Source organism: Microcaecilia unicolor, chromosome 10 (genome assembly GCF_901765095.1).
Source record: "Microcaecilia unicolor chromosome 10, aMicUni1.1, whole genome shotgun sequence".
NCBI classification, from domain to species: domain Eukaryota; kingdom Metazoa; phylum Chordata; class Amphibia; order Gymnophiona; family Siphonopidae; genus Microcaecilia; species Microcaecilia unicolor.
This window is the reverse complement of record NC_044040.1, coordinates 221,122,030-221,132,582: the sequence shown is the minus strand read 5'-3', so window position 1 is coordinate 221,132,582 and position 10,553 is coordinate 221,122,030.

Below are 10,553 nucleotides of genomic sequence, written 5' to 3'. Positions count from 1 at the left end.
CATATGCCAGCTGCACCAGTTACTTCAATGTCTCTTAATGAGGATCACCAGACTTCCCTCAGATCCCATTGCACCACTCCTTCATCTAGAAAGAGATCATGGTCAGTCTCTCCTTCCACTTCTCCAATAGTGGAATCACAATCCAGACAAGATGCTAGATCCTGCTCCAGAGCCTCTTCTCCTGACTCACCTAGTTCCATGGGGAAAAAGTCTTGCCTTACAAATGTAAATGCTGATCTTCAAGGAATCTACAAAGGAGGATTGTGCACATCCTCAATTTCTGCTTAGAATGGCCAAGGCACTTCAGTTACCACAGACCTCTCACTCAGTGTCTACAGAGCTGGAGAAGAGGTCAGTTTTAAAATATCTCTCTAATGACAAGGAGTCAGTAGTTCTCCACTTGACAACATATTGCAGGAGCTTCATAAACAGATTTGGTCTAACCCATTTACTGTTTGAGCTACAAATTGACTGTTAGATAACAAATATAGAGTCCAATCTCTTTTAGGTCATGGACTCCACCAGCTACCACACCAGTCTGTGGTAGTGAAATCAGCCATGAGAAAACATAAGACAGGGAAAGAGAGCATGTCTCATCCACCTAATAAAGATCTAAACTGTATGGATCTTCTGGGAAAGAAATCCTTTCAGAATACAATGCTGCAGGCTAGGATAGCAGTGCATTCCTTCCACTATGTTCAATACTTATACACTGTGATGGATAAGATTGCTAAACTACAGGACATGTCAGATCCAACCTCTCTTGCTTCGCTGCTGTCTATAATGCACGATTTCGAACTTTGTTCCCAGTTTATGATTCGTGCAGCATGCGAGGTTCAGCAGTTGCCATCTCCACAGTTCTTCAGCTCTAGCTGATGATTTATTTGAAAACGTTGCAGACCTCCCTTGTGTAGGAGATAGCCTGTTTGGTCCCAAAGTGGCAGAGATTTATTTATGTATTTATTTATTTGTTGCATTTGTATCCCACATTTTCCCACCTATTTGCAGGCTCAATGTGGCTTACATTATTCCGTAATGGCGATCACCATTTCAGGAATGAAAAATAAAAAGCGGTGTTGCATTAAAGTTCATAAGTGACAGAGTAAATTATGTAAAGTATGCAGTGCTTTTTTTGTAGAAAAAAAGGTGCCGGTACTCATTGTGGGCAGGGTCACCACATATGGCACCGCCCCTATTATAGCCACACCCACATTAGCCACACACCCTTATACCAGCCATGGCGCATATAAACAGACATCATTGAAAATATTATACTAGTATAGGAGAAAAAATAATGTGATTTTTTTTCATTATAAATAATTTCTGTAAGCTGTTACAGCTCCAGTATACCCAGTGCAAAATAAGACAAATTCCAAACACTAAAATGAAAATAAAATGATTTTTTTTTTCTACCTTTGTTGTCTGGTGACTTTGTTTTTCTATCCATATTGGTCCCAGTCTCTGATTCTGCTGCTCTCTATCTGTTCTCTTAACTCCGTTTCCAGGGCTTCCTTTCCATTTATTTCTTTACTTTCCTCCTTTCTTCTTCTTTTGTTGCCCTGCATCCATAAGTAAAAGCTGGGTCCTCCTCCATGGAATTGACTGGAGGAGGTATAACATGGATCCAGCTTTTGCCTATTTTCTCCATCCATGTGCAGTTTTTCTCCTCTCTTCCCTTTCCCTCATCTCCATCCATGCGCATCTTCTTTTTTCTTTCCTCCCCTCCATTCATGTCCAGCACTTCTCCTCTCTCTTTCCCTCCATCCATGTCCAGCATTTCTCATCTCTCTTCCCTCCTCTGTATCCATATAAAGCAATAATTCTCTCTCCCCTCTCCTCCATCTAAGTCAGCATTTCTCCTCTCTCCTAGCCAACTCCTCCATCCATCCATGTCCAGCAATTCTCCTCTATCTCCTGCTCTCCTCTCCATCCATTTCTAGCATTTCTCCTCTCTCCCCTCTCATCCATGTCCAGCAATTCTCTCTTCCCTGTCCTCCCCTCCGTGTCCAGCAATTCTCCTCTCTCCCCTCCATGTCCAGCAATTCTCTCTTCCCTGTCCTCCCCTCCCTGTCCAGCGATTCTCCTCTCTCCCCTCCATGTCCAGAAATTCTATCTTCCCTGCCCTCCCCTCCATGTCCAGCAATTATCTCAACCCTGCCCTCCCATCAATGTCCAGCAATTCTCTCTCCCCTGCCCTTCCCTCCCATCCCATGTCCAGCAATTCTCTCTCCCTTGCCCTTCCCTCCCATCCCATGTCCAGCAATTCTCTCTCCCCTGCCCTTCCCTCCCATGTCCAGCAATTCTCTCTCTCTTGCCCTTCCCTCCCATGTCCAGCAATTCTCTCTCCCCTGCCCTTCCCATGTCCAGCAATTCTCTCTCCCTTGCCCTTGCCCTTCCCTTCCAGCCCATCCCATGTCCAGCAATTCTCTCTCCCCTGCCCTTCCCATGTCCATCAATTCTCTCTCCCATGCCCTTCCCTCCCATCCCATGTCCAGCAATTCTCTCTCTCCTGCCCTTCCCTCCCATCCCATTGATTTCCAGCAATTCTCTCTCCCCTGCCCTTCCCTCCCATCCCATGTCCAGCAATTCTCTCTCCCCTGCCCTTCCCTCCCATCCCATTGATTTCCAGCAATTCTCTCTCCCTGCCCTTCCCTCCCATTATTTCCAGCGATTCTCCGCCTCTCCCCTGCCCTCCCATCGACGTGCAGCGATTTTTCCGTCCCTCCCCTGCCCTCACCTCTCCCATATCCAGCGATTCTTTGTCCATCAGCGTCTTCCTTCACTGCCTGCCAGCCAGCGTCGGACTCAGAAGCGAACGGTGCAGGCAGCGATTGGCTGGCAGCGTCGTAGCTTCCCTCTGCAAGTCCCGCCTACAACTTCCTGTTTACGCATAGGCGGGACTTGCAGAGGGAAGCTACGACGCTGCCAGCCAATCGCTGCCTGCACCGTTCGCTTCTGAGTCCGACTGGCTGGCAGGCAGTGAAGGAGGACGCTGGGGGACGAAGAATCGCTAGATATGAGAGAGGTGAGGGCAGGGGAGGGACGGAAAAATCGCTGCACGTCGATGGGAGGGCAGGAGAGAGGCGGAGAATCGCTGGAAGTAATGGGAGGTTAGGGGAGGAGGAGAAAAAGGTGCCGATACGCCGTACCGTTGCGTACCGGCACAAAAAAAGCACTGAAAGTATGTAAACCGCTTTGAATGTAGTTGCAAAACCACAGAAAGTCGGTAGATCAAGTTCCATTCCCTTTCCTTAAACTATGTGACAGGCCTCCACAATCCCTCTGTTCAGTTCTTCCTAGTTGTTTGTCCAGGTTATTAGCCTGCTCTGACCTTCCTCTCTGACAGTAACACCCTGTTTTTTTAAACATTTATAACATCTTGACTATTTAAATGGTTTGTCTACTGTGATTTGTTGGAGGCCGAGTCAGATCGCTCTACCCTCTGAAACATTACATTCTAAACATTTATATGGTTTCTCTCCCATATGAGTCCTTTCATGCTTATTCAATAGGGCCTTCTTGTTAAAACATTTATTACATACTGAATATTTAAATTTTTTCCTTCCGTATCAGTTTTTGTGAACTTTCAACTGATGATTACCTCAGTCAAAGATGAGTGCATGACGCTGGATACTTTGGAAGATGATCACTCAAGCGTCTTCCATATTATCAATCTAAATCACGTTTTTGGGGAAGGAGACCTTATTCATCTCAGAAACCTGCCTACTTTAATAAACAACATAGACAATGACAATATGTCCCATCTAAATTTTCTCGTGACAAGAAACAGGTGCGCAGCAGCACTATCCAACAACAGAAGACAAATCCCAGTTTTTGACGAACAAGATCACCTAAGTCTTCCAGTAGGAGGGAGTTTGTCCTTTTTCAGTAATGTGTGGAAAACTGTAACAACAGATTAATGGGTGCAGCAAGTGATACAAAATGGGTATCAAATCAATTTTCTCCATTACCCACCATCCAATCTGAACATTAGATTCACAAGCTCTTCTCCTACAAGCAGAAGTACACAGATTGCTTCAGGCTCAAGCTATAAAGCTAGTACCACAAGAGCAGATGGAGATCAGATTTTATTCCAAGTATTTCCTAATACCAAAGAAACTAGGAGGATTCCGAGCCATCCTAGATCTCAGACTCCTCAACAAATTTATCAGAAAGGAACGATTCCACATGTGTACTCTAGCAAGCATCCTTCCATTTCTGCAGCACGGAGCTTGGTTAGTGTTATTGGACCTCAGAGACGCGTATCTACACATCCCCATACACCCAAGCTCACGTTGGTACCTTCGATTCACACTACGAAGCATTCATTATCAATATAGTTCGGCCTCACATCAGCACCCAGTCTTTACCAAGTGTGTAATTGTGGTCATAGCCTATCTTCGTCAACAGTGTTGCATTATTTTTCCTTACCTGGACGATTGGCTCATTGTAGGTCCCACTCAGCAGATAGTTCTCCAGGCATTGCACAAGACAATCACCCTCCTAACTTCCCTCGGGTTTCTAATAAATTATGGTAATCAATAGAAATAAAACAAAATAAAACATGGAAAAGAAAATAAGATGATACCTTTTTTATTGGACATAACTGTAATGGAAGTGAATTTTAAAAGATTGCACCTGGGGTCTGTGTTGTTGATTAGAAGTAATTCTGTTTCATTCATTGTTTAAGTGCCATCTTAAAGGATTGCTTTTCTATCCTGCTTTTGTCCGATTATACTCTTTGAAATCTTGTTTTTCTGACCGAAAGTAACTTTCCTTGTGAATATAAAAATAAGTTGGAATGTGAAAGATAAGGCATGTCTCTAACCGATTCAGTTTGTGCAGGGGGGAAGCAGGATATGCTCCAAGCCAAGAGACGAACCACCTGGCCAGTGGGCTGTTACTTGGGCCGGAAGCATGTGACTGCATCCTCATGTACATTCTGTAGTTTTCCCTTAGAGGCGTTCCTGTAACTTTCCATAGTTTTGGACTTGAGATCAGCGCCTAATAAAAAGGGAGGGCTTGTCACAGCACAGTGAGGTTCATCTGTGAGCAACGTATGGGCTGCGCAGAAATCTATTCCTGGGCCAAAAAGCTCCTAACTCTCTCGCTGTGTAACGGACCTCCCAGCTGATGAATAAGAGCTTGGATGATGGAGATCAGTGATGATTGTATGCAGGGGTGTGCTGGTAAATTTTTAACAACAGGCTCTTTCTCCGGACGTAGCCAGCTCTGCAGTTGGAAGGGCCAGGGGTGGCCGGGGGGGGGGGGGGGGGGAGAGCAACACTTGCCTCTCTCTCCTATCTCCCTTCGTGCGGGCACGCTAGGCATACCTTTGCTGGCAGCCAATAAATGGACTGCCACCACTCCCAATGTCTTGTTCTGAGCAGCATGCTGGAACTTCTCTCACATGCTCGAGAAGTCCCAGCCTGCTGCCCAGATCTGGAAACAAGGAGCGGGGAGCAGCAGTAGTCTATTTACTTGGCTGGCAGGGCTCAGCATCCCCACCAGCAAAGTAAAAGAGAATTCAGCAGGGGGCCCAAGCCCACATTTTGGGAGCCAGTTGTTAAAGTAGCCATGGAGGGCCCTACTTTAACAACCGGCTCCCAAAATTCTTAAAAACTTAACAACCGGCTCTTGCGAGCCTGTGAGAGCCTGCTCCAGCACACCACTGATTGTATGTATGTAATTATTGTTTCTTTCCTGGTCAAAGAACTCTTTGCATTGCTTAGATGTAGAGGCCAGTGATGTAATAATTGTCTTGATCATTACATCTGAGAGATGTAACCATTGTTTCCATATAGCTAATTACTATATATGTGCTAACCAGTATATATATGTATATATTAACCAATTGTAGAATCTAGCTTCCTCTAATAAAGGTTTCATTTATTCATTATGAATCCAAAAGAATCCACAGTAATTATTGGGTAGTCTGTGTTAGTGAGACAGGCTGTAAATCCATAGCAGATCAATAACTTAATACATTTCTTGATTAGCTTTCGAAGTTTGCCCTTCTTCGTCAGATCGGAAATAAGCAAATGTGGTAGATGACAGTATATATAAGTGAAATATCAAAGCACATAAGCACTGCCACACTGGAAAAAGACCAAAGGTCCATCAAGCCCAGCATTCTGTCTCTGACAGCGGCCAATCCAGGCCCCAAGAACCTAGCAAAAACCCCAAAATTTAATAACAATCAATGGACTTTTCCTTCAGGAATTTGTCCAGACCCCCTTTGAACTCAGCAAGGCCAGCTGCTGTCACTACCTTCTCCGGCAATGAGTTCCAGATTCTTTTGCCAGATTCCTGCTTTTAATATACCTAAAAAAAATTACTATCCAGCTTATAATCGAACGAGAATAACGCCCAAGTTCCGACCTAAATCGGGAGATGGGCGTTCTTCTCACAAAAACAAATAAAGCGGTATAATCGAAAGCCGAACTTTGGACGCTTTCAACTGCACTCCGTCGCGGATGCGGACAAAGTTGACGGGGGCGTATCGAAGGCGTGTCGAAGGCGGAACTGGGGCGTGGTTATCGGGCGAACAGAGATGGGCGCCCTTCGCCGATAATGGAACAGTTTTGAGCTAGAATTTAGGACACTTTTCCTGGACCCTGTTTTTTGACGAATAAGGCCCCCAAAAGTGCCCTACATGACCAGATGACCCCCAGAGGGAGTCGGGGATGACCTCCCCTGACTCCCCCAGTGGTCACTAACCCCCTCCCACCACAACAAATGATGTTTCACAACTTTTTACTTTCACCCTCAAATGTCATACCCTCCTCCCAAGCAGCAGTATGCAGGTCCCTGGAGCAGTTGTTAGGGGGTGCAGTGGACGTCAGGCAGGTGGACCCAGGCCCACCCCCCCCCCTACCTGTTACAATTGTGCTGCTTAATGCTACTAGTCGTCCAACCCCCCCAAACCCACTGTACCCACATGTAGGTGCCCCCCTTCACCTCTTAGGGCTATAGTAATGATGTAGACTTGTGGGCAGTGGGTTTTGAGGGGGATTTGGGGGGCTCAACACCCAAGGGAAGGGTGCTATGCACCTGGGAGCTCTTTTACCTTTTATTTGGTTTTTGTAAAAGTGCCCCCTAGGGTGCCCGGTTGGTGTCCTGCCATGTGAGGGGGACCAGTGCACTATGAATCCTGGCCCCTCCCACGAACAAATGCCTTGGATTTATTCGTTTTTGAGCTGGGCGATTTCATATTCCATTATCGCTGAAAAGCAAAAACGCCCAGCTCACACCTTGACGAATAAAACATGGGCGTCTTTTTCTTTTAAAAAATACGATCCGCCCCGCCCCTTCACGGACCCGTTCTCGGAGATAAACGCCCATGGAGATAGGCGTTTCTGTTCCATTATGCCCCTCTATGTGTTTTTGCCTCCAACGCAATTTTTTTTTCAAAGTGCCTCTTTGCCTTCATTATCAGTGCTTTGCATTTGACTTGACATTCCTTATTCTGTTTCTTATTATTTTCAGTCGGATTTTCTTTTAGTTCTAATAGCTTCCTTCACCTCACTTTTTTTTAAATAATAATATTTTTATTGGCACATCATAATAAAGAACAAATCAACAAAACCACAAAAACATTCCACCAAGTGATTACAGGAACAGTATCTATTCAGCGCAAGAAAAGTGCCAGTCATAGTTTTCTTTTATTTTCCCCCCTTTCCCCCCTCTACTACTCCCATACTAACCCACTCCACTGATACCCCCCCCCCCTAAAAGTTTAGAATTCTGCTTTTTGCTATAGGAGTGAGTGAGTCCCAAAATGTAGACCAGATCTTGCAAAAGTGGTCCCCCCGTTTAGTGGCTAAGTCACGGACTCTCTGCTTCTCCACCGAGCAACATTGCATCATAGCCCATCGCCAATGCGACGTACAAGGGGCCTCCCGGGTAAGCCACTGTTGCAAGATGGTTCTTTTCCCCATCAACACAGATCTCTTCAAGAAGGCTTGTAAACCCTCCGGCATAGGCCCCTGTACTGAAAAAACATCAAACAGTTGGCCAGGGGTGGGCTTCCATCGCACTTTCCACATGCCTGACACCTGCTTGCCCAAGGCCAACCAAAATGAACGCACCACCGGGCAGGACCAGAACATATGGCCCAGGGAGGCACCCTCCCCCGCACACTTGGGGCAATCATCTGTCTCTCTCAAGGTTGCTCTAAAGGCTTGGTGGGGTGAGATGTGCAAGCGCAACAAAAATTTATAATTCAACTCCCGAATTCTTTGACTGGGTGACAGGAGAATTAAATCAAGGACGTGCTATGGACGTCATCTACTTAGATTTCAGCAAGGCTTTTGACACGGTTCCCCACAGGAGGCTCTTAAATAAACTAGACGGCCTGAAGATAGGACCCGAAGTGGTGAACTGGATTAGGAACTGGTTGACGGACAGACGCCAGAGGGTGGTGGTGAATGGAGTTCGCTCGGAGGAGGGAAAGGTGAGTAGTGGAGTGCCTCAGGGATCGGTGCTGGGGCCGATTCTGTTCAATATATTTGTGAATGACATTGCCGAAGGGTTACAAAGTAAAGTTTGCCTTTTTGCGGATGACACCAAGATTTCCAACAGAGTGGACACCCCGGAGGGAGTGGAAAACATGAAAAAAGATCTGAAGAAGCTAGAAGAATGGTCTAACGTTTGGCAATTAAAATTCAATGCGAAGAAATGCAAAGTGATGCACTTAGGGAGTAGAAATCCAAGGGAGACGTATGTGTTAGGCGGGGAGAGTCTGATAGGCACGGACGGGGAGAGGGATCTTGGGGTGATATTATCTGAGGACCTGAAGGCGACGAAACAGTGCGCAAGGCGGTGGCCGTAGCGAGAAGATTGCTAGGCTGTATAGAGAGAGGAGTGACCAGCAGAAGAAAGGAGGTTTTAATGCCCCTGTATAAGACGTTGGTGAGGCCCCACCTGGAGTATTGTGTTCAGTTTTGGAGGCCGTATCTTGCGAAGGATGTTAAAAAAATGGAAGCGGTGCAAAGAAAAGCTACGAGGATGGTATGGGATTTACGTTCCAAGACGTATGAAGAGAGGCTTGCTGACCTGAACATGTACACCCTGGAGGAAAGGAGGAACAGGGGTGATATGATACAGACGTTCAAATACTTGAAAGGTATTAATCCGCAAACTAATCTTTTCCGGAGATGGGAAGGCGGTAGAACGAGAGGACATGAAATGAGATTGAAGGGGGGCAGACTCAGGAAAGATGTCAGGAAGTATTTTTTCACAGAGAGGGTGGTAGACGCTTGGAATGCCCTCCCACGGGAGGTGGTGGAGATGAAAACGGTAACGGAGTTCAAACATGCGTGGGATATGCATAGAGGAATCCTGTGCAGAAGGAATGGATCCTCAGAAGCTTAGCTGAAATTGGGTGGCGGAGCAGGTGGGGGGAAGAGGGGGTGGTGGTTGGGAGGCGAGGATAGGGGAGGGCGGACTTATACGGTCTGTACCAGAGCTGGTGATGGGAGGCGGGACTGGTGGTTGGGAGGCGGGAAATACTGCTGGGCAGACTTATATGGTCTGTGCCCTGAAAAGGACGGGTACAAATTCAAGGTAAGGTATACACATATGAGTTTGTCTTGGGCAGACTGGATGGACCATGCAGGTCTTTTTCTGCCATCATCTACTATATTACTATGTAACTCCCACCACGCCGTGTTCTCAGTCACTTTATGCGGCGATTTCAGACAGAGCTCTAATTACGGTGGTTCCAAACGCCAATTCAGTTCTTGATTCCACTGGGCGCATATGGAGGTAGTGTCAAGGGGCATTAAAGATTCTCGTAGGCAACCATGGAAGTACTTCAGAGGAGTTCTCTGTTGCGCCTCCAGCCCTAATAGTTCGTCCTGAAGCTCCCACACCCCTCTGGACAGTGAACCAGCCGGCAATGATCGGACATAGTGTTTCAACTGTAGATATGCAAATGCATCACCCCTTTCTACACCAAATTCCTCACACAGTGACTGAAACAGTTTCATAGACCCCTGCTCTGTTACCAACTGGAAAAGGAAGTGAACCCCCCCAGGCAGACCACCGTTGCCACAGGACTGAGGACCCTCCTTCCGGAAATGCCGGATTCCCCCGAATTGGCAGCAAGGGCGACATAAACCTGTCCCATTTGAAAGACTTACTTAACCATTGCCATGTTTTTCGTAGGGGGCTCAGGATGAACTTGTAAGGACCTAGAGGGGTCAATTGATCCGTGGGGGCCTGTAGCCAGTACGCAAAATGGAGGGGTTCCATCAGAGCGGTCTCAATCCCAGTGCATGAAAAGTATTCAGTGGATCGAAACCAGTCCGATAGATGGCGCATACAGCTGGCTATCGAGAACAATCTCAAGTCCCAGGCCCCCCTTCCCCCGAGGCCGCATTAATGTTTTAATCCCGATTCGTGCTCTCTTCCCTTGCCATAAGAACCCATTAAGCTGTTTTTGAAGCCATACGTCCTCTTTGTGACCCAGATTGAGTGGGAGCATCTGTAAAATATACGTCCACTTTGGGAATAAGATCATGTTATATAAAGCTATACGACCCTGTAGC